Genomic DNA, 21116 nt, shown 5'->3' with positions numbered 1-21116 from the left:
TGTCAACAGCAAAATCCACACCAACTATAGTTAGTATATGCCTGCTACAGGCTTCAATTAACACCACAACATAGAGACAACTACTTCTGCAAATCAGTTAGGCACACGATTCGAGACGGTAAACACTGTGAGCAAAATGCGGAATCGGAAGAAACCAGCTTCAGCATCGATCTACCTGGGATGAAACTAGTGAACATGACCTCTAAAAAGCTGCTCCTGGCCCGTACGGGGATCGAACCCGCGACCTTGGCGTTATTAGCACCACGCTCTAACCAACTGAGCTAACCGGCCATGGGTGTGGCATTACGTCCCTGCCGGGAAAAAAATGGAAAGCTGTACGAGCGCGATCCTTTTTTTTTTTTTTGGGGGGGGGGGGTGGGGATGGATTTAGCACACATGTAGGGACTTTTGGTGGTAGACGCATATGTAACGCGTGACAGTCGAACAATAAAAGATCAAAAGCTCCTGCTTATGAAGATATTGCCGGATCAATCAGGTTCACGTAGCAGTGGCAAGAACATAAGAAACCTCCCCGTCGGGGAATCGAACCCCGGTCTCCCGCGTGACAGGCGGGGATACTCACCACTATACTAACGAGGATTGGCTGCGTCGAAACCTCTGACATCACACTCCGAGAAAGTGCACACGAGGCATGTGAGTGCTCAGAGGATCCACTGTGGGCCCTGCTCATTTTTCCTTTTTTGCACTTTCAGATAAGAGAGGTGAGACTGTGAAGAAAACTGCCATTTTGCCCTCACTGGCCAGAGTCAGTGCTCCTTTGGATGAGAGAAATGGGCCAGCCAGCAGACATCCGAATGATGGCAAAGCTGTCTATAGTGTCTGGGAGATTTAGTCAAACTTTTGCTCGGCTGACAACTATGGCCTCATTCACACAGCGGTTTTTTCTAGGCAGCACACTGACCCTAGAAGGATCTAGTGTCCTTAACAAGGGCGAAGAGATAGTAGAAGTGGTTATTAGCCATTTTTACCCTACATACAGGAGCCTCAATACTGAATAGAAGCAGGAAGTAGCGCAAATAAACTTTGACATCCAGGTACCTTTATAGATGATGTTTGCTCTTATTGGAGTCTTTCTCATCCTTTTTGTTTCCATCTGTTCTAGATGCCATGATAACTTTGGACATGCTCTGCTCATCTCTGCAGACAATTCCCTCTTCTCCGCTCTTCTGCAGGACATGTCGATGGGGTGTCCTTGAATAGCAAGGACACCGTGTAGTTTATCAACAATGACACAAATGTCAACAGCAAAATCCACACCAACTATAGTTAGTATATGCCTGCTACAGGCTTCAATTAACACCACAACATAGAGACAACTACTTCTGCAAATCAGTTAGGCACACGATTCGAGACGGTAAACACTGTGAGCAAAATGCGGAATCGGAAGAAACCAGCTTCAGCATCGATCTACCTGGGATGAAACTAGTGAACATGACCTCTAAAAAGCTGCTCCTGGCCCGTACGGGGATCGAACCCGCGACCTTGGCGTTATTAGCACCACGCTCTAACCAACTGAGCTAACCGGCCATGGGTGTGGCGTTACGTCCCTGCCGGGAAAAAAATGGAAAGCTGTACGAGCGCGATCCTTTTTTTTTTTTTTGGGGGGGGGGGGGGGTGGGGATGGATTTAGCACACATGTAGGGACTTTTGGTGGTAGACGCATATGTAACGCGTGACAGTCGAACAATAAAAGATCAAAAGCTCCTGCTTATGAAGATATTGCCGGATCAATCAGGTTCACGTAGCAGTGGCAAGAACATAAGAAATCTCCCCGTCGGGGAATCGAACCCCGGTCTCCCGCGTGACAGGCGGGGATACTCACCACTATACTAACGAGGATTGGCTGCGTCGAAACCTCTGACATCACACTCCGAGAAAGTGCACACGAGGCATGTGAGTGCTCAGAGGATCCACTGTGGGCCCTGCTCATTTTTCCTTTTTTGCACTTTCAGATAAGAGAGGTGAGACTGTGAAGAAAACTGCCATTTTGCCCTCACTGGCCAGAGTCAGTGCTCCTTTGGATGAGAGAAATGGGCCAGCCAGCAGACATCCGAATGATGGCAAAGCTGTCTATAGTGTCTGGGAGATTTAGTCAAACTTTTGCTCGGCTGACAACTATGGCCTCATTCACACAGCGGTTTTTTCTAGGCAGCACACTGACCCTAGAAGGATCTAGTGTCCTTAACAAGGGCGAAGAGATAGTAGAAGTGGTTATTAGCCATTTTTACCCTACATACAGGAGCCTCAATACTGAATAGAAGCAGGAAGTAGCGCAAATAAACTTTGACATCCAGGTACCTTTATAGATGATGTTTGCTCTTATTGGAGTCTTTCTCATCCTTTTTGTTTCCATCTGTTCTAGATGCCATGATAACTTTGGACATGCTCTGCTCATCTCTGCAGACAATTCCCTCTTCTCCGCTCTTCTGCAGGACATGTCGATGGGGTGTCCTTGAATAGCAAGGACACCGTGTAGTTTATCAACAATGACACAAATGTCAACAGCAAAATCCACACCAACTATAGTTAGTATATGCCTGCTACAGGCTTCAATTAACACCACAACATAGAGACAACTACTTCTGCAAATCAGTTAGGCACACGATTCGAGACGGTAAACACTGTGAGCAAAATGCGGAATCGGAAGAAACCAGCTTCAGCATCGATCTACCTGGGATGAAACTAGTGAACATGACCTCTAAAAAGCTGCTCCTGGCCCGTACGGGGATCGAACCCGCGACCTTGGCGTTATTAGCACCACGCTCTAACCAACTGAGCTAACCGGCCATGGGTGTGGCGTTACGTCCCTGCCGGGAAAAAAATGGAAAGCTGTACGAGCGCGATCCTTTTTTTTTTTTTTTGGGGGGGGGGGTGGGGATGGATTTAGCACACATGTAGGGACTTTTGGTGGTAGACGCATATGTAACGCGTGACAGTCGAACAATAAAAGATCAAAAGCTCCTGCTTATGAAGATATTGCCGGATCAATCAGGTTCACGTAGCAGTGGCAAGAACATAAGAAACCTCCCCGTCGGGGAATCGAACCCCGGTCTCCCGCGTGACAGGCGGGGATACTCACCACTATACTAACGAGGATTGGCTGCGTCGAAACCTCTGACATCACACTCCGAGAAAGTGCACACGAGGCATGTGAGTGCTCAGAGGATCCACTGTGGGCCCTGCTCATTTTTCCTTTTTTGCACTTTCAGATAAGAGAGGTGAGACTGTGAAGAAAACTGCCATTTTGCCCTCACTGGCCAGAGTCAGTGCTCCTTTGGATGAGAGAAATGGGCCAGCCAGCAGACATCCGAATGATGGCAAAGCTGTCTATAGTGTCTGGGAGATTTAGTCAAACTTTTGCTCGGCTGACAACTATGGCCTCATTCACACAGCGGTTTTTTCTAGGCAGCACACTGACCCTAGAAGGATCTAGTGTCCTTAACAAGGGCGAAGAGATAGTAGAAGTGGTTATTAGCCATTTTTACCCTACATACAGGAGCCTCAATACTGAATAGAAGCAGGAAGTAGCGCAAATAAACTTTGACATCCAGGTACCTTTATAGATGATGTTTGCTCTTATTGGAGTCTTTCTCATCCTTTTTGTTTCCATCTGTTCTAGATGCCATGATAACTTTGGACATGCTCTGCTCATCTCTGCAGACAATTCCCTCTTCTCCGCTCTTCTGCAGGACATGTCGATGGGGTGTCCTTGAATAGCAAGGACACCGTGTAGTTTATCAACAATGACACAAATGTCAACAGCAAAATCCACACCAACTATAGTTAGTATATGCCTGCTACAGGCTTCAATTAACACCACAACATAGAGACAACTACTTCTGCAAATCAGTTAGGCACACGATTCGAGACGGTAAACACTGTGAGCAAAATGCGGAATCGGAAGAAACCAGCTTCAGCATCGATCTACCTGGGATGAAACTAGTGAACATGACCTCTAAAAAGCTGCTCCTGGCCCGTACGGGGATCGAACCCGCGACCTTGGCGTTATTAGCACCACGCTCTAACCAACTGAGCTAACCGGCCATGGGTGTGGCATTACGTCCCTGCCGGGAAAAAAATGGAAAGCTGTACGAGCGCGATCCTTTTTTTTTTTTTTGGGGGGGGGGGGGTGGGGATGGATTTAGCACACATGTAGGGACTTTTGGTGGTAGACGCATATGTAACGCGTGACAGTCGAACAATAAAAGATCAAAAGCTCCTGCTTATGAAGATATTGCCGGATCAATCAGGTTCACGTAGCAGTGGCAAGAACATAAGAAACCTCCCCGTCGGGGAATCGAACCCCGGTCTCCCGCGTGACAGGCGGGGATACTCACCACTATACTAACGAGGATTGGCTGCGTCGAAACCTCTGACATCACACTCCGAGAAAGTGCACACGAGGCATGTGAGTGCTCAGAGGATCCACTGTGGGCCCTGCTCATTTTTCCTTTTTTGCACTTTCAGATAAGAGAGGTGAGACTGTGAAGAAAACTGCCATTTTGCCCTCACTGGCCAGAGTCAGTGCTCCTTTGGATGAGAGAAATGGGCCAGCCAGCAGACATCCGAATGATGGCAAAGCTGTCTATAGTGTCTGGGAGATTTAGTCAAACTTTTGCTCGGCTGACAACTATGGCCTCATTCACACAGCGGTTTTTTCTAGGCAGCACACTGACCCTAGAAGGATCTAGTGTCCTTAACAAGGGCGAAGAGATAGTAGAAGTGGTTATTAGCCATTTTTACCCTACATACAGGAGCCTCAATACTGAATAGAAGCAGGAAGTAGCGCAAATAAACTTTGACATCCAGGTACCTTTATAGATGATGTTTGCTCTTATTGGAGTCTTTCTCATCCTTTTTGTTTCCATCTGTTCTAGATGCCATGATAACTTTGGACATGCTCTGCTCATCTCTGCAGACAATTCCCTCTTCTCCGCTCTTCTGCAGGACATGTCGATGGGGTGTCCTTGAATAGCAAGGACACCGTGTAGTTTATCAACAATGACACAAATGTCAACAGCAAAATCCACACCAACTATAGTTAGTAAATGCCTGCTACAGGCTTCAATTAACACCACAACATAGAGACAACTACTTCTGCAAATCAGTTAGGCACACGATTCGAGACGGTAAACACTGTGAGCAAAATGCGGAATCGGAAGAAACCAGCTTCAGCATCGATCTACCTGGGATGAAACTAGTGAACATGACCTCTAAAAAGCTGCTCCTGGCCCGTACGGGGATCGAACCCGCGACCTTGGCGTTATTAGCACCACGCTCTAACCAACTGAGCTAACCGGCCATGGGTGTGGCGTTACGTCCCTGCCGGGAAAAAAATGGAAAGCTGTACGAGCGCGATCCTTTTTTTTTTTTTTGGGGGGGGGGGGGGGGGGATGGATTTAGCACACATGTAGGGACTTTTGGTGGTAGACGCATATGTAACGCGTGACAGTCGAACAATAAAAGATCAAAAGCTCCTGCTTATGAAGATATTGCCGGATCAATCAGGTTCACGTAGCAGTGGCAAGAACATAAGAAACCTCCCCGTCGGGGAATCGAACCCCGGTCTCCCGCGTGACAGGCGGGGATACTCACCACTATACTAACGAGGATTGGCTGCGTCGAAACCTCTGACATCACACTCCGAGAAAGTGCACACGAGGCATGTGAGTGCTCAGAGGATCCACTGTGGGCCCTGCTCATTTTTCCTTTTTTGCACTTTCAGATAAGAGAGGTGAGACTGTGAAGAAAACTGCCATTTTGCCCTCACTGGCCAGAGTCAGTGCTCCTTTGGATGAGAGAAATGGGCCAGCCAGCAGACATCCGAATGATGGCAAAGCTGTCTATAGTGTCTGGGAGATTTAGTCAAACTTTTGCTCGGCTGACAACTATGGCCTCATTCACACAGCGGTTTTTTCTAGGCAGCACACTGACCCTAGAAGGATCTAGTGTCCTTAACAAGGGCGAAGAGATAGTAGAAGTGGTTATTAGCCATTTTTACCCTACATACAGGAGCCTCAATACTGAATAGAAGCAGGAAGTAGCGCAAATAAACTTTGACATCCAGGTACCTTTATAGATGATGTTTGCTCTTATTGGAGTCTTTCTCATCCTTTTTGTTTCCATCTGTTCTAGATGCCATGATAACTTTGGACATGCTCTGCTCATCTCTGCAGACAATTCCCTCTTCTCCGCTCTTCTGCAGGACATGTCGATGGGGTGTCCTTGAATAGCAAGGACACCGTGTAGTTTATCAACAATGACACAAATGTCAACAGCAAAATCCACACCAACTATAGTTAGTATATGCCTGCTACAGGCTTCAATTAACACCACAACATAGAGACAACTACTTCTGCAAATCAGTTAGGCACACGATTCGAGACGGTAAACACTGTGAGCAAAATGCGGAATCGGAAGAAACCAGCTTCAGCATCGATCTACCTGGGATGAAACTAGTGAACATGACCTCTAAAAAGCTGCTCCTGGCCCGTACGGGGATCGAACCCGCGACCTTGGCGTTATTAGCACCACGCTCTAACCAACTGAGCTAACCGGCCATGGGTGTGGCATTACGTCCCTGCCGGGAAAAAAATGGAAAGCTGTACGAGCGCGATCCTTTTTTTTTTTTTTGGGGGGGGGGGGGGTGGGGAAAGATTTAGCACACATGTAGGGACTTTTGGTGGTAGACGCATATGTAACGCGTGACAGTCGAACAATAAAAGATCAAAAGCTCCTGCTTATGAAGATATTGCCGGATCAATCAGGTTCACGTAGCAGTGGCAAGAACATAAGAAACCTCCCCGTCGGGGAATCGAACCCCGGTCTCCCGCGTGACAGGCGGGGATACTCACCACTATACTAACGAGGATTGGCTGCGTCGAAACCTCTGACATCACACTCCGAGAAAGTGCACACGAGGCATGTGAGTGCTCAGAGGATCCACTGTGGGCCCTGCTCATTTTTCCTTTTTTGCACTTTCAGATAAGAGAGGTGAGACTGTGAAGAAAACTGCCATTTTGCCCTCACTGGCCAGAGTCAGTGCTCCTTTGGATGAGAGAAATGGGCCAGCCAGCAGACATCCGAATGATGGCAAAGCTGTCTATAGTGTCTGGGAGATTTAGTCAAACTTTTGCTCGGCTGACAACTATGGCCTCATTCACACAGCGGTTTTTTCTAGGCAGCACACTGACCCTAGAAGGATCTAGTGTCCTTAACAAGGGCGAAGAGATAGTAGAAGTGGTTATTAGCCATTTTTACCCTACATACAGGAGCCTCAATACTGAATAGAAGCAGGAAGTAGCGCAAATAAACTTTGACATCCAGGTACCTTTATAGATGATGTTTGCTCTTATTGGAGTCTTTCTCATCCTTTTTGTTTCCATCTGTTCTAGATGCCATGATAACTTTGGACATGCTCTGCTCATCTCTGCAGACAATTCCCTCTTCTCCGCTCTTCTGCAGGACATGTCGATGGGGTGTCCTTGAATAGCAAGGACACCGTGTAGTTTATCAACAATGACACAAATGTCAACAGCAAAATCCACACCAACTATAGTTAGTATATGCCTGCTACAGGCTTCAATTAACACCACAACATAGAGACAACTACTTCTGCAAATCAGTTAGGCACACGATTCGAGACGGTAAACACTGTGAGCAAAATGCGGAATCGGAAGAAACCAGCTTCAGCATCGATCTACCTGGGATGAAACTAGTGAACATGACCTCTAAAAAGCTGCTCCTGGCCCGTACGGGGATCGAACCCGCGACCTTGGCGTTATTAGCACCACGCTCTAACCAACTGAGCTAACCGGCCATGGGTGTGGCATTACGTCCCTGCCGGGAAAAGAATGGAAAGCTGTACGAGCGCGATCCTTTTTTTTTTTTTTGGGGGGGGGGGGTGGGGATGGATTTAGCACACATGTAGGGACTTTTGGTGGTAGACGCATATGTAACGCGTGACAGTCGAACAATAAAAGATCAAAAGCTCCTGCTTATGAAGATATTGCCGGATCAATCAGGTTCACGTAGCAGTGGCAAGAACATAAGAAACCTCCCCGTCGGGGAATCGAACCCCGGTCTCCCGCGTGACAGGCGGGGATACTCACCACTATACTAACGAGGATTGGCTGCGTCGAAACCTCTGACATCACACTCCGAGAAAGTGCACACGAGGCATGTGAGTGCTCAGAGGATCCACTGTGGGCCCTGCTCATTTTTCCTTTTTTGCACTTTCAGATAAGAGAGGTGAGACTGTGAAGAAAACTGCCATTTTGCCCTCACTGGCCAGAGTCAGTGCTCCTTTGGATGAGAGAAATGGGCCAGCCAGCAGACATCCGAATGATGGCAAAGCTGTCTATAGTGTCTGGGAGATTTAGTCAAACTTTTGCTCGGCTGACAACTATGGCCTCATTCACACAGCGGTTTTTTCTAGGTAGCACACTGACCCTAGAAGGATCTAGTGTCCTTAACAAGGGCGAAGAGATAGTAGAAGTGGTTATTAGCCATTTTTACCCTACATACAGGAGCCTCAATACTGAATAGAAGCAGGAAGTAGCGCAAATAAACTTTGACATCCAGGTACCTTTATAGATGATGTTTGCTCTTATTGGAGTCTTTCTCATCCTTTTTGTTTCCATCTGTTCTAGATGCCATGATAACTTTGGACATGCTCTGCTCATCTCTGCAGACAATTCCCTCTTCTCCGCTCTTCTGCAGGACATGTCGATGGGGTGTCCTTGAATAGCAAGGACACCGTGTAGTTTATCAACAATGACACAAATGTCAACAGCAAAATCCACACCAACTATAGTTAGTATATGCCTGCTACAGGCTTCAATTAACACCACAACATAGAGACAACTACTTCTGCAAATCAGTTAGGCACACGATTCGAGACGGTAAACACTGTGAGCAAAATGCGGAATCGGAAGAAACCAGCTTCAGCATCGATCTACCTGGGATGAAACTAGTGAACATGACCTCTAAAAAGCTGCTCCTGGCCCGTATGGGGATCGAACCCGCGACCTTGGCGTTATTAGCACCACGCTCTAACCAACTGAGCTAACCGGCCACGGGTGTGGCGTTACGTCCCTGCCGGGAAAAAAATGGAAAGCTGTACGAGCGCGATCCTTTTTTTTTTTTTTGGGGGGGGGGGGGTGGGGATGGATTTAGCACACATGTAGGGACTTTTGGTGGTAGACGCATATGTAACGCGTGACAGTCGAACAATAAAAGATCAAAAGCTCCTGCTTATGAAGATATTGCCGGATCAATCAGGTTCACGTAGCAGTGGCAAGAACATAAGAAACCTCCCCGTCGGGGAATCGAACCCCGGTCTCCCGCGTGACAGGCGGGGATACTCACCACTATACTAACGAGGATTGGCTGCGTCGAAACCTCTGACATCACACTCCGAGAAAGTGCACACGAGGCATGTGAGTGCTCAGAGGATCCACTGTGGGCCCTGCTCATTTTTCCTTTTTTGCACTTTCAGATAAGAGAGGTGAGACTGTGAAGAAAACTGCCATTTTGCCCTCACTGGCCAGAGTCAGTGCTCCTTTGGATGAGAGAAATGGGCCAGCCAGCAGACATCCGAATGATGGCAAAGCTGTCTATAGTGTCTGGGAGATTTAGTCAAACTTTTGCTCGGCTGACAACTATGGCCTCATTCACACAGCGGTTTTTTCTAGGCAGCACACTGACCCTAGAAGGATCTAGTGTCCTTAACAAGGGCGAAGAGATAGTAGAAGTGGTTATTAGCCATTTTTACCCTACATACAGGAGCCTCAATACTGAATAGAAGCAGGAAGTAGCGCAAATAAACTTTGACATCCAGGTACCTTTATAGATGATGTTTGCTCTTATTGGAGTCTTTCTCATCCTTTTTGTTTCCATCTGTTCTAGATGCCATGATAACTTTGGACATGCTCTGCTCATCTCTGCAGACAATTCCCTCTTCTCCGCTCTTCTGCAGGACATGTCGATGGGGTGTCCTTGAATAGCAAGGACACCGTGTAGTTTATCAACAATGACACAAATGTCAACAGCAAAATCCACACCAACTATAGTTAGTATATGCCTGCTACAGGCTTCAATTAACACCACAACATAGAGACAACTACTTCTGCAAATCAGTTAGGCACACGATTCGAGACGGTAAACACTGTGAGCAAAATGCGGAATCGGAAGAAACCAGCTTCAGCATCGATCTACCTGGGATGAAACTAGTGAACATGACCTCTAAAAAGCTGCTCCTGGCCCGTACGGGGATCGAACCCGCGACCTTGGCGTTATTAGCACCACGCTCTAACCAACTGAGCTAACCGGCCATGGGTGTGGCATTACGTCCCTGCCGGGAAAAAAATGGAAAGCTGTACGAGCGCGATCCTTTTTTTTTTTTTTTGGGGGGGGGGGGGTGGGGATGGATTTAGCACACATGTAGGGACTTTTGGTGGTAGACGCATATGTAACGCGTGACAGTCGAACAATAAAAGATCAAAAGCTCCTGCTTATGAAGATATTGCCGGATCAATCAGGTTCACGTAGCAGTGGCAAGAACATAAGAAACCTCCCCGTCGGGGAATCGAACCCCGGTCTCCCGCGTGACAGGCGGGGATACTCACCACTATACTAACGAGGATTGGCTGCGTCGAAACCTCTGACATCACACTCCGAGAAAGTGCACACGAGGCATGTGAGTGCTCAGAGGATCCACTGTGGGCCCTGCTCATTTTTCCTTTTTTGCACTTTCAGATAAGAGAGGTGAGACTGTGAAGAAAACTGCCATTTTGCCCTCACTGGCCAGAGTCAGTGCTCCTTTGGATGAGAGAAATGGGCCAGCCAGCAGACATCCGAATGATGGCAAAGCTGTCTATAGTGTCTGGGAGATTTAGTCAAACTTTTGCTCGGCTGACAACTATGGCCTCATTCACACAGCGGTTTTTTCTAGGCAGCACACTGACCCTAGAAGGATCTAGTGTCCTTAACAAGGGCGAAGAGATAGTAGAAGTGGTTATTAGCCATTTTTACCCTACATACAGGAGCCTCAATACTGAATAGAAGCAGGAAGTAGCGCAAATAAACTTTGACATCCAGGTACCTTTATAGATGATGTTTGCTCTTATTGGAGTCTTTCTCATCCTTTTTGTTTCCATCTGTTCTAGATGCCATGATAACTTTGGACATGCTCTGCTCATCTCTGCAGACAATTCCCTCTTCTCCGCTCTTCTGCAGGACATGTCGATGGGGTGTCCTTGAATAGCAAGGACACCGTGTAGTTTATCAACAATGACACAAATGTCAACAGCAAAATCCACACCAACTATAGTTAGTATATGCCTGCTACAGGCTTCAATTAACACCACAACATAGAGACAACTACTTCTGCAAATCAGTTAGGCACACGATTCGAGACGGTAAACACTGTGAGCAAAATGCGGAATCGGAAGAAACCAGCTTCAGCATCGATCTACCTGGGATGAAACTAGTGAACATGACCTCTAAAAAGCTGCTCCTGGCCCGTACGGGGATCGAACCTGCGACCTTGGCGTTATTAGCACCACGCTCTAACCAACTGAGCTAACCGGCCATGGGTGTGGCATTACGTCCCTGCCGGGAAAAAAATGGAAAGCTGTACGAGCGCGATCCTTTTTTTTTTTTTTGGGGGGGGGGGGGTGGGGATGGATTTAGCACACATGTAGGGACTTTTGGTGGTAGACGCATATGTAACGCGTGACAGTCGAACAATAAAAGATCAAAAGCTCCTGCTTATGAAGATATTGCCGGATCAATCAGGTTCACGTAGCAGTGGCAAGAACATAAGAAACCTCCCCGTCGGGGAATCGAACCCCGGTCTCCCGCGTGACAGGCGGGGATACTCACCACTATACTAACGAGGATTGGCTGCGTCGAAACCTCTGACATCACACTCCGAGAAAGTGCACACGAGGCATGTGAGTGCTCAGAGGATCCACTGTGGGCCCTGCTCATTTTTCCTTTTTTGCACTTTCAGATAAGAGAGGTGAGACTGTGAAGAAAACTGCCATTTTGCCCTCACTGGCCAGAGTCAGTGCTCCTTTGGATGAGAGAAATGGGCCAGCCAGCAGACATCCGAATGATGGCAAAGCTGTCTATAGTGTCTGGGAGATTTAGTCAAACTTTTGCTCGGCTGACAACTATGGCCTCATTCACACAGCGGTTTTTTCTAGGCAGCACACTGACCCTAGAAGGATCTAGTGTCCTTAACAAGGGCGAAGAGATAGTAGAAGTGGTTATTAGCCATTTTTACCCTACATACAGGAGCCTCAATACTGAATAGAAGCAGGAAGTAGCGCAAATAAACTTTGACATCCAGGTACCTTTATAGATGATGTTTGCTCTTATTGGAGTCTTTCTCATCCTTTTTGTTTCCATCTGTTCTAGATGCCATGATAACTTTGGACATGCTCTGCTCATCTCTGCAGACAATTCCCTCTTCTCCGCTCTTCTGCAGGACATGTCGATGGGGTGTCCTTGAATAGCAAGGACACCGTGTAGTTTATCAACAATGACACAAATGTCAACAGCAAAATCCACACCAACTATAGTTAGTATATGCCTGCTACAGGCTTCAATTAACACCACAACATAGAGACAACTACTTCTGCAAATCAGTTAGGCACACGATTCGAGACGGTAAACACTGTGAGCAAAATGCGGAATCGGAAGAAACCAGCTTCAGCATCGATCTACCTGGGATGAAACTAGTGAACATGACCTCTAAAAAGCTGCTCCTGGCCCGTACGGGGATCGCACCCGCGACCTTGGCGTTATTAGCACCACGCTCTAACCAACTGAGCTAACCGGCCATGGGTGTGGCGTTACGTCCCTGCCGGGAAAAAAATGGAAAGCTGTACGAGCGCGATCCTTTTTTTTTTTTTTGGGGGGGGGGGGTGGGGATGGATTTAGCACACATGTAGGGACTTTTGGTGGTAGACGCATATGTAACGCGTGACAGTCGAACAATAAAAGATCAAAAGCTCCTGCTTATGAAGATATTGCCGGATCAATCAGGTTCACGTAGCAGTGGCAAGAACATAAGAAACCTCCCCGTCGGGGAATCGAACCCCGGTCTCCTGCGTGACAGGCGGGGATACTCACCACTATACTAACGAGGATTGGCTGCGTCGAAACCTCTGACATCACACTCCGAGAAAGTGCACACGAGGCATGTGAGTGCTCAGAGGATCCACTGTGGGCCCTGCTCATTTTTCCTTTTTTGCACTTTCAGATAAGAGAGGTGAGACTGTGAAGAAAACTGCCATTTTGCCCTCACTGGCCAGAGTCAGTGCTCCTTTGGATGAGAGAAATGGGCCAGCCAGCAGACATCCGAATGATGGCAAAGCTGTCTATAGTGTCTGGGAGATTTAGTCAAACTTTTGCTCGGCTGACAACTATGGCCTCATTCACACAGCGGTTTTTTCTAGGCAGCACACTGACCCTAGAAGGATCTAGTGTCCTTAACAAGGGCGAAGAGATAGTAGAAGTGGTTATTAGCCATTTTTACCCTACATACAGGAGCCTCAATACTGAATAGAAGCAGGAAGTAGCGCAAATAAACTTTGACATCCAGGTACCTTTATAGATGATGTTTGCTCTTATTGGAGTCTTTCTCATCCTTTTTGTTTCCATCTGTTCTAGATGCCATGATAACTTTGGACATGCTCTGCTCATCTCTGCAGACAATTCCCTCTTCTCCGCTCTTCTGCAGGACATGTCGATGGGGTGTCCTTGAATAGCAAGGACACCGTGTAGTTTATCAACAATGACTCAAATGTCAACAGCAAAATCCACACCAACTATAGTTAGTATATGCCTGCTACAGGCTTCAATTAACACCACAACATAGAGACAACTACTTCTGCAAATCAGTTAGGCACACGATTCGAGACGGTAAACACTGTGAGCAAAATGCGGAATCGGAAGAAACCAGCTTCAGCATCGATCTACCTGGGATGAAACTAGTGAACATGACCTCTAAAAAGCTGCTCCTGGCCCGTACGGGGATCGAACCCGCGACCTTGGCGTTATTAGCACCACGCTCTAACCAACTGAGCTAACCGGCCATGGGTGTGGCATTACGTCCCTGCCGGGAAAAAAATGGAAAGCTGTACGAGCGCGATCCTTTTTTTTTTTTTTTTGGGGGGGGGGGGGTGGGGATGGATTTAGCACACATGTAGGGACTTTTGGTGGTAGACGCATATGTAACGTGTGACAGTCGAACAATAAAAGATCAAAAGCTCCTGCTTATGAAGATATTGCCGGATCAATCAGGTTCACGTAGCAGTGGCAAGAACATAAGAAACCTCCCCGTCGGGGAATCGAACCCCGGTCTCCCGCGTGACAGGCGGGGATACTCACCACTATACTAACGAGGATTGGCTGCGTCGAAACCTCTGACATCACACTCCGAGAAAGTGCACACGAGGCATGTGAGTGCTCAGAGGATCCACTGTGGGCCCTGCTCATTTTTCCTTTTTGGCACTTTCAGATAAGAGAGGTGAGACTGTGAAGAAAACTGCCATTTTGCCCTCACTGGCCAGAGTCAGTGCTCCTTTGGATGAGAGAAATGGGCCAGCCAGCAGACATCCGAATGATGGCAAAGCTGTCTATAGTGTCTGGGAGATTTAGTCAAACTTTTGCTCGACTGACAACTATGGCCTCATTCACACAGCGGTTTTTTCTAGGCAGCACACTGACCCTAGAAGGATCTAGTGTCCTTAACAAGGGCGAAGAGATAGTAGAAGTGGTTATTAGCCATTTTTACCCTACATACAGGAGCCTCAATACTGAATAGAAGCAGGAAGTAGCGCAAATAAACTTTGACATCCAGGTACCTTTATAGATGATGTTTGCTCTTATTGGAGTCTTTCTCATCCTTTTTGTTTCCATCTGTTCTAGATGCCATGATAACTTTGGACATGCTCTGCTCATCTCTGCAGACAATTCCCTCTTCTCCGCTCTTCTGCAGGACATGTCGATGGGGTGTCCTTGAATAGCAAGGACACCGTGTAGTTTATCAACAATGACACAAATGTCAACAGCAAAATCCACACCAACTATAGTTAGTATATGCCTGCTACAGGCTTCAATTAACACCACAACATAGAGACAACTACTTCTGCAAATCAGTTAGGCACACGATTCGAGACGGTAAACACTGTGAGCAAAATGCGGAATCGGAAGAAACCAGCTTCAGCATCGATCTACCTGGGATGAAACTAGTGAACATGACCTCTAAAAAGCTGCTCCTGGCCCGTACGGGGATCGAACCCGCGACCTTGGCGTTATTAGCACCACACTCTAACCAACTGAGCTAACCGGCCATGGGTGTGGCATTACGTCCCTGCCGGGGAAAAAATGGAAAGCTGTACGAGCGCGATCCTTTTTTTTTTTTTTGGGGGGGGGGGGTGGGGATGGATTTAGCACACATGTAGGGACTTTTGGTGGTAGACGCATATGTAACGCGTGACAGTCGAACAATAAAAGATCAAAAGCTCCTGCTTATGAAGATATTGCCGGATCAATCAGGTTCACGTAGCAGTGGCAAGAACATAAGAAACCTCCCCGTCGGGGAATCGAACCCCGGTCTCCCGCGTGACAGGCGGGGATACTCACCACTATACTAACGAGGATTGGCTGCGTCGAAACCTCTGACATCACACTCCGAGAAAGTGCACACGAGGCATGTGAGTGCTCAGAGGATCCACTGTGGGCCCTGCTCATTTTTCCTTTTTGGCACTTTCAGATAAGAGAGGTGAGACTGTGAAGAAAACTGCCATTTTGCCCTCACTGGCCAGAGTCAGTGCTCCTTTGGATGAGAGAAATGGGCCAGCCAGCAGACATCCGAATGATGGCAAAGCTGTCTATAGTGTCTGGGAGATTTAGTCAAACTTTTGCTCGGCTGACAACTATGGCCTCATTCACACAGCGGTTTTTTCTAGGCAGCACACTGACCCTAGAAGGATCTAGTGTCCTTAACAAGGGCGAAGAGATAGTAGAAGTGGTTATTAGCCATTTTTACCCTACATACAGGAGCCTCAATACTGAATAGAAGCAGGAAGTAGCGCAAATAAACTTTGACATCCAGGTACCTTTATAGATGATGTTTGCTCTTATTGGAGTCTTTCTCATCCTTTTTGTTTCCATCTGTTCTAGATGCCATGATAACTTTGGACATGCTCTGCTCATCTCTGCAGACAATTCCCTCTTCTCCGCTCTTCTGCAGGACATGTCGATGGGGTGTCCTTGAATAGCAAGGACACCGTGTAGTTTATCAACAATGACACAAATGTCAACAGCAAAATCCACACCAACTATAGTTAGTATATGCCTGCTACAGGCTTCAATTAACACCACAACATAGAGACAACTACTTCTGCAAATCAGTTAGGCACACGATTCGAGACGGTAAACACTGTGAGCAAAATGCGGAATCGGAAGAAACCAGCTTCAGCATCGATCTACCTGGGATGAAACTAGTGAACATGACCTCTAAAAAGCTGCTCCTGGCCCGTACGGGGATCGAACCCGCGACCTTGGCGTTATTAGCACCACGCTCTAACCAACTGAGCTAACCGGCCATGGGTGTGGCATTACGTCCCTGCCGGGAAAAAAATGGAAAGCTGTACGAGCGCGATCCTTTTTTTTTTTTTTTGGGGGGGGGGGGGGTGGGGATGGATTTAGCACACATGTAGGGACTTTTGGTGGTAGACGCATATGTAACGCGTGACAGTCGAACAATAAAAGATCAAAAGCTCCTGCTTATGAAGATATTGCCGGATCAATCAGGTTCACGTAGCAGTGGCAAGAACATAAGAAACCTCCCCGTCGGGGAATCGAACCCCGGTCTCCCGCGTGACAGGCGGGGATACTCACCACTATACTAACGAGCATTGGCTGCGTCGAAACCTCTGACATCACACTCCGAGAAAGTGCACACGAGGCATGTGAGTGCTCAGAGGATCCACTGTGGGCCCTGCTCATTTTTCCTTTTTGGCACTTTCAGATAAGAGAGGTGAGACTGTGAAGAAAACTGCCATTTTGCCCTCACTGGCCAGAGTCAGTGCTCCTTTGGATGAGAGAAATGGGCCAGCCAGCAGACATCCGAATGATGGCAAAGCTGTCTATAGTGTCTGGGAGATTTAGTCAAACTTTTGCTCGGCTGACAACTATGGCCTCATTCACACAGCGGTTTTTTCTAGGCAGCACACTGACCCTAGAAGGATCTAGTGTCCTTAACAAGGGCGAAGAGATAGTAGAAGTGGTTATTAGCCATTTTTACCCTACATACAGGAGCCTCAATACTGAATAGAAGCAGGAAGTAGCGCAAATAAACTTTGACATCCAGGTACCTTTATAGATGATGTTTGCTCTTATTGGAGTCTTTCTCATCCTTTTTGTTTCCATCTGTTCTAGATGCCATGATAACTTTGGACATGCTCTGCTCATCTCTGCAGACAATTCCCTCTTCTCCGCTCTTCTGCAGGACATGTCGATGGGGTGTCCTTGAATAGCAAGGACACCGTGTAGTTTATCAACAATGACACAAATGTCAACAGCAAAATCCACACCAACTATAGTTAGTATATGCCTGCTACAGGCTTCAATTAACACCACAACATAGAGACAACTACTTCTGCAAATCAGTTAGGCACACGATTCGAGACGGTAAACACTGTGAGCAAAATGCGGAATCGGAAGAAACCAGCTTCAGCATCGATCTACCTGGGATGAAACTAGTGAACATGACCTCTAAAAAGCTGCTCCTGGCCCGTACGGGGATCGAACCCGCGACCTTGGCGTTATTAGCACCACGCTCTAACCAACTGAGCTAACCGGCCATGGGTGTGGCATTACGTCCCTGCCGGGAAAAAAATGGAAAGCTGTACGAGCGCGATCCTTTTTTTTTTTTTTGGGGGGGGGGGGGTGGGGATGGATTTAGCACACATGTAGGGACTTTTGGTGGTAGACGCATATGTAACGCGTGACAGTCGAACAATAAAAGATCAAAAGCTCCTGCTTATGAAGATATTGCCGGATCAATCAGGTTCACGTAGCAGTGGCAAGAACATAAGAAACCTCCCCGTCGGGGAATCGAACCCCGGTCTCCCGCATGACAGGCGGGGATACTCACCACTATACTAACGAGGATTGGCTGCGTCGAAACCTCTGACATCACACTCCGAGAAAGTGCACACGAGGCATGTGAGTGCTCAGAGGATCCACTGTGGGCCCTGCTCATTTTTCCTTTTTGGCACTTTCAGATAAGAGAGGTGAGACTGTGAAGAAAACTGCCATTTTGCCCTCACTGGCCAGAGTCAGTGCTCCTTTGGATGAGAGAAATGGGCCAGCCAGCAGACATCCGAATGATGGCAAAGCTGTCTATAGTGTCTGGGAGATTTAGTCAAACTTTTGCTCGGCTGACAACTATGGCCTCATTCACACAGCGGTTTTTTCTAGGCAGCACACTGACCCTAGAAGGATCTAGTGTCCTTAACAAGGGCGAAGAGATAGTAGAAGTGGTTATTAGCCATTTTTACCCTACATACAGGAGCCTCAATACTGAATAGAAGCAGGAAGTAGCGCAAATAAACTTTGACATCCAGGTACCTTTATAGATGATGTTTGCTCTTATTGGAGTCTTTCTCATCCTTTTTGTTTCCATCTGTTCTAGATGCCATGATAACTTTGGACATGCTCTGCTCATCTCTGCAGACAATTCCCTCTTCTCCGCTCTTCTGCAGGACATGTCGATGGGGTGTCCTTGAATAGCAAGGACACCGTGTAGTTTATCAACAATGACACAAATGTCAACAGCAAAATCCACACCAACTATAGTTAGTATATGCCTGCTACAGGCTTCAATTAACACCACAACATAGAGACAACTACTTCTGCAAATCAGTTAGGCACACGATTCGAGACGGTAAACACTGTGAGCAAAATGCGGAATCGGAAGAAACCAGCTTCAGCATCGATCTACCTGGGATGAAACTAGTGAACATGACCTCTAAAAAGCTGCTCCTGGCCCGTACGGGGATCGAACCCGCGACCTTGGCGTTATTAGCACCACGCTCTAACCAACTGAGCTAACCGGCCATGGGTGTGGCATTACGTCCCTGCCGGGAAAAAAATGGAAAGCTGTACGAGCGCGATCCTTTTTTTTTTTTTTGGGGGGGGGGGGGGTGGGGATGGATTTAGCACACATGTAGGGACTTTTGGTGGTAGACGCATATGTAACGCGTGACAGTCGAACAATAAAAGATCAAAAGCTTCTGCTTATGAAGATATTGCCGGATCAATCAGGTTCACGTAGCAGTGGCAAGAACATAAGAAACCTCCCCGTCGGGGAATCGAACCCCGGTCTCCCGCGTGACAGGCGGGGATACTCACCACTATACTAACGAGGATTGGCTGCGTCGAAACCTCTGACATCACACTCCGAGAAAGTGCACACGAGGCATGTGAGTGCTCAGAGGATCCACTGTGGGCCCTGCTCATTTTTCCTTTTTTGCACTTTCAGATAAGAGAGGTGAGACTGTGAAGAAAACTGCCATTTTGCCCTCACTGGCCAGAGTCAGTGCTCCTTTGGATGAGAGAAATGGGCCAGCCAGCAGACATCCGAATGATGGCAAAGCTGTCTATAGTGTCTGGGAGATTTAGTCAAACTTTTGCTCGGCTGACAACTATGGCCTCATTCACACAGCGGTTTTTTCTAGGCAGCACACTGACCCTAGAAGGATCTAGTGTCCTTAACAAGGGCGAAGAGATAGTAGAAGTGGTTATTAGCCATTTTTACCCTACATACAGGAGCCTCAATACTGAATAGAAGCAGGAAGTAGCGCAAATAAACTTTGACATCCAGGTACCTTTATAGATGATGTTTGCTCTTATTGGAGTCTTTCTCATCCTTTTTGTTTCCATCTGTTCTAGATGCCATGATAACTTTGGACATGCTCTGCTCATCTCTGCAGACAATTCCCTCTTCTCCGCTCTTCTGCAGGACATGTCGATGGGGTGTCCTTGAATAGCAAGGACACCGTGTAGTTTATCAACAATGACACAAATGTCAACAGCAAAATCCACACCAACTATAGTTAGTATATGCCTGCTACAGGCTTCAATTAACACCACAACATAGAGACAACTACTTCTGCAAATCAGTTAGGCACACGATTCGAGACGGTAAACACTGTGAGCAAAATGCGGAATCGGAAGAAACCAGCTTCAGCATCGATCTACCTGGGATGAAACTAGTGAACATGACCTCTAAAAAGCTGCTCCTGGCCCGTACGGGGATCGAACCCGCGACCTTGGCGTTATTAGCACCACGCTCTAACCAACTGAGCTAACCGGCCATGGGTGTGGCATTACGTCCCTGCCGGGAAAAAAATGGAAAGCTGTACGAGCGCGATCCTTTTTTTTTTTTTGGGGGGGGGGGGGGTGGGGATGGATTTAGCACACATGTAGGGACTTTTGGTGGTAGACGCATATGTAACGCGTGACAGTCGAACAATAAAAGATCAAAAGCTCCTGCTTATGAAGATATTGCCGGATCAATCAGGTTCACGTAGCAGTGGCAAGAACATAAGAAACCTCCCCGTCGGGGAATCGAACCCCGGTCTCCCGCGTGACAGGCGGGGATACTCACCACTATACTAACGAGGATTGGCTGCGTCGAAACCTCTGACATCACACTCCGAGAAAGTGCACACGAGGCATGTGAGTGCTCAGAGGATCCACTGTGGGCCCTGCTCATTTTTCCTTTTTGGCACTTTCAGATAAGAGAGGTGAGACTGTGAAGAAAACTGCCATTTTGCCCTCACTGGCCAGAGTCAGTGCTCCTTTGGATGAGAGAAATGGGCCAGCCAGCAGACATCCGAATGATGGCAAAGCTGTCTATAGTGTCTGGGAGATTTAGTCAAACTTTTGCTCGGCTGACAACTATGGCCTCATTCACACAGCGGTTTTTTCTAGGCAGCACACTGACCCTAGAAGGATCTAGTGTCCTTAACAAGGGCGAAGAGATAGTAGAAGTGGTTATTAGCCAT

The 21116-nt window shown here is 47.4% G+C and overlaps 34 non-coding genes across 34 annotated transcripts; all 34 read right to left on the bottom strand.

Moving 5' to 3' along the window:
- Positions 1–217: 217 nt before the first annotated feature.
- TRNAI-AAU (transfer RNA isoleucine (anticodon AAU)) lies at positions 218–291 on the bottom strand. The gene has a single exon. It is a non-coding gene; the product is annotated as a tRNA-Ile (tRNA).
- Positions 292–528: 237 nt separating this feature from the next.
- Positions 529–600, bottom strand: TRNAD-GUC (transfer RNA aspartic acid (anticodon GUC)). Its single transcript has one exon. It is a non-coding gene; the product is annotated as a tRNA-Asp (tRNA).
- An 874-nt stretch (positions 601–1474) lies between these two features.
- On the bottom strand, positions 1475–1548 carry TRNAI-AAU (transfer RNA isoleucine (anticodon AAU)). Its single transcript has one exon. It is a non-coding gene; the product is annotated as a tRNA-Ile (tRNA).
- A 240-nt stretch (positions 1549–1788) lies between these two features.
- On the bottom strand, positions 1789–1860 carry TRNAD-GUC (transfer RNA aspartic acid (anticodon GUC)). The gene has a single exon. It is a non-coding gene; the product is annotated as a tRNA-Asp (tRNA).
- An 874-nt stretch (positions 1861–2734) lies between these two features.
- On the bottom strand, positions 2735–2808 carry TRNAI-AAU (transfer RNA isoleucine (anticodon AAU)). Its single transcript has one exon. It is a non-coding gene; the product is annotated as a tRNA-Ile (tRNA).
- Positions 2809–3045: 237 nt separating this feature from the next.
- TRNAD-GUC (transfer RNA aspartic acid (anticodon GUC)) lies at positions 3046–3117 on the bottom strand. Its single transcript has one exon. It is a non-coding gene; the product is annotated as a tRNA-Asp (tRNA).
- Positions 3118–3991: 874 nt separating this feature from the next.
- On the bottom strand, positions 3992–4065 carry TRNAI-AAU (transfer RNA isoleucine (anticodon AAU)). The gene has a single exon. It is a non-coding gene; the product is annotated as a tRNA-Ile (tRNA).
- Positions 4066–4303: 238 nt separating this feature from the next.
- TRNAD-GUC (transfer RNA aspartic acid (anticodon GUC)) lies at positions 4304–4375 on the bottom strand. Its single transcript has one exon. It is a non-coding gene; the product is annotated as a tRNA-Asp (tRNA).
- An 874-nt stretch (positions 4376–5249) lies between these two features.
- Positions 5250–5323, bottom strand: TRNAI-AAU (transfer RNA isoleucine (anticodon AAU)). The gene has a single exon. It is a non-coding gene; the product is annotated as a tRNA-Ile (tRNA).
- A 238-nt stretch (positions 5324–5561) lies between these two features.
- Positions 5562–5633, bottom strand: TRNAD-GUC (transfer RNA aspartic acid (anticodon GUC)). Its single transcript has one exon. It is a non-coding gene; the product is annotated as a tRNA-Asp (tRNA).
- An 874-nt stretch (positions 5634–6507) lies between these two features.
- TRNAI-AAU (transfer RNA isoleucine (anticodon AAU)) lies at positions 6508–6581 on the bottom strand. The gene has a single exon. It is a non-coding gene; the product is annotated as a tRNA-Ile (tRNA).
- Positions 6582–6820: 239 nt separating this feature from the next.
- TRNAD-GUC (transfer RNA aspartic acid (anticodon GUC)) lies at positions 6821–6892 on the bottom strand. Its single transcript has one exon. It is a non-coding gene; the product is annotated as a tRNA-Asp (tRNA).
- Positions 6893–7766: 874 nt separating this feature from the next.
- On the bottom strand, positions 7767–7840 carry TRNAI-AAU (transfer RNA isoleucine (anticodon AAU)). Its single transcript has one exon. It is a non-coding gene; the product is annotated as a tRNA-Ile (tRNA).
- A 237-nt stretch (positions 7841–8077) lies between these two features.
- Positions 8078–8149, bottom strand: TRNAD-GUC (transfer RNA aspartic acid (anticodon GUC)). The gene has a single exon. It is a non-coding gene; the product is annotated as a tRNA-Asp (tRNA).
- Positions 8150–9023: 874 nt separating this feature from the next.
- Positions 9024–9097, bottom strand: TRNAI-AAU (transfer RNA isoleucine (anticodon AAU)). Its single transcript has one exon. It is a non-coding gene; the product is annotated as a tRNA-Ile (tRNA).
- Positions 9098–9335: 238 nt separating this feature from the next.
- On the bottom strand, positions 9336–9407 carry TRNAD-GUC (transfer RNA aspartic acid (anticodon GUC)). The gene has a single exon. It is a non-coding gene; the product is annotated as a tRNA-Asp (tRNA).
- Positions 9408–10281: 874 nt separating this feature from the next.
- TRNAI-AAU (transfer RNA isoleucine (anticodon AAU)) lies at positions 10282–10355 on the bottom strand. Its single transcript has one exon. It is a non-coding gene; the product is annotated as a tRNA-Ile (tRNA).
- A 239-nt stretch (positions 10356–10594) lies between these two features.
- On the bottom strand, positions 10595–10666 carry TRNAD-GUC (transfer RNA aspartic acid (anticodon GUC)). The gene has a single exon. It is a non-coding gene; the product is annotated as a tRNA-Asp (tRNA).
- Positions 10667–11540: 874 nt separating this feature from the next.
- Positions 11541–11614, bottom strand: TRNAI-AAU (transfer RNA isoleucine (anticodon AAU)). The gene has a single exon. It is a non-coding gene; the product is annotated as a tRNA-Ile (tRNA).
- A 238-nt stretch (positions 11615–11852) lies between these two features.
- Positions 11853–11924, bottom strand: TRNAD-GUC (transfer RNA aspartic acid (anticodon GUC)). The gene has a single exon. It is a non-coding gene; the product is annotated as a tRNA-Asp (tRNA).
- An 874-nt stretch (positions 11925–12798) lies between these two features.
- TRNAI-AAU (transfer RNA isoleucine (anticodon AAU)) lies at positions 12799–12872 on the bottom strand. Its single transcript has one exon. It is a non-coding gene; the product is annotated as a tRNA-Ile (tRNA).
- Positions 12873–13109: 237 nt separating this feature from the next.
- On the bottom strand, positions 13110–13181 carry TRNAD-GUC (transfer RNA aspartic acid (anticodon GUC)). Its single transcript has one exon. It is a non-coding gene; the product is annotated as a tRNA-Asp (tRNA).
- Positions 13182–14055: 874 nt separating this feature from the next.
- On the bottom strand, positions 14056–14129 carry TRNAI-AAU (transfer RNA isoleucine (anticodon AAU)). Its single transcript has one exon. It is a non-coding gene; the product is annotated as a tRNA-Ile (tRNA).
- A 240-nt stretch (positions 14130–14369) lies between these two features.
- Positions 14370–14441, bottom strand: TRNAD-GUC (transfer RNA aspartic acid (anticodon GUC)). Its single transcript has one exon. It is a non-coding gene; the product is annotated as a tRNA-Asp (tRNA).
- An 874-nt stretch (positions 14442–15315) lies between these two features.
- TRNAI-AAU (transfer RNA isoleucine (anticodon AAU)) lies at positions 15316–15389 on the bottom strand. Its single transcript has one exon. It is a non-coding gene; the product is annotated as a tRNA-Ile (tRNA).
- Positions 15390–15626: 237 nt separating this feature from the next.
- TRNAD-GUC (transfer RNA aspartic acid (anticodon GUC)) lies at positions 15627–15698 on the bottom strand. The gene has a single exon. It is a non-coding gene; the product is annotated as a tRNA-Asp (tRNA).
- An 874-nt stretch (positions 15699–16572) lies between these two features.
- Positions 16573–16646, bottom strand: TRNAI-AAU (transfer RNA isoleucine (anticodon AAU)). Its single transcript has one exon. It is a non-coding gene; the product is annotated as a tRNA-Ile (tRNA).
- A 240-nt stretch (positions 16647–16886) lies between these two features.
- On the bottom strand, positions 16887–16958 carry TRNAD-GUC (transfer RNA aspartic acid (anticodon GUC)). The gene has a single exon. It is a non-coding gene; the product is annotated as a tRNA-Asp (tRNA).
- An 874-nt stretch (positions 16959–17832) lies between these two features.
- TRNAI-AAU (transfer RNA isoleucine (anticodon AAU)) lies at positions 17833–17906 on the bottom strand. Its single transcript has one exon. It is a non-coding gene; the product is annotated as a tRNA-Ile (tRNA).
- A 238-nt stretch (positions 17907–18144) lies between these two features.
- On the bottom strand, positions 18145–18216 carry TRNAD-GUC (transfer RNA aspartic acid (anticodon GUC)). The gene has a single exon. It is a non-coding gene; the product is annotated as a tRNA-Asp (tRNA).
- An 874-nt stretch (positions 18217–19090) lies between these two features.
- Positions 19091–19164, bottom strand: TRNAI-AAU (transfer RNA isoleucine (anticodon AAU)). Its single transcript has one exon. It is a non-coding gene; the product is annotated as a tRNA-Ile (tRNA).
- Positions 19165–19403: 239 nt separating this feature from the next.
- TRNAD-GUC (transfer RNA aspartic acid (anticodon GUC)) lies at positions 19404–19475 on the bottom strand. The gene has a single exon. It is a non-coding gene; the product is annotated as a tRNA-Asp (tRNA).
- An 874-nt stretch (positions 19476–20349) lies between these two features.
- TRNAI-AAU (transfer RNA isoleucine (anticodon AAU)) lies at positions 20350–20423 on the bottom strand. The gene has a single exon. It is a non-coding gene; the product is annotated as a tRNA-Ile (tRNA).
- A 238-nt stretch (positions 20424–20661) lies between these two features.
- TRNAD-GUC (transfer RNA aspartic acid (anticodon GUC)) lies at positions 20662–20733 on the bottom strand. The gene has a single exon. It is a non-coding gene; the product is annotated as a tRNA-Asp (tRNA).
- Between the last annotated feature and the right edge of the window lie 383 nt (positions 20734–21116).

Source organism: Dendrobates tinctorius, unplaced genomic scaffold (genome assembly GCF_039654945.1).
Source record: "Dendrobates tinctorius isolate UK_male_01 unplaced genomic scaffold, ASM3965494v1 ptg000062l, whole genome shotgun sequence".
Classification (NCBI taxonomy): Eukaryota; Metazoa; Chordata; class Amphibia; order Anura; family Dendrobatidae; genus Dendrobates; species Dendrobates tinctorius.
The sequence above is the reverse complement of the archived record's forward strand: the minus strand, read 5'-3'. Positions and strand labels throughout refer to the sequence as shown.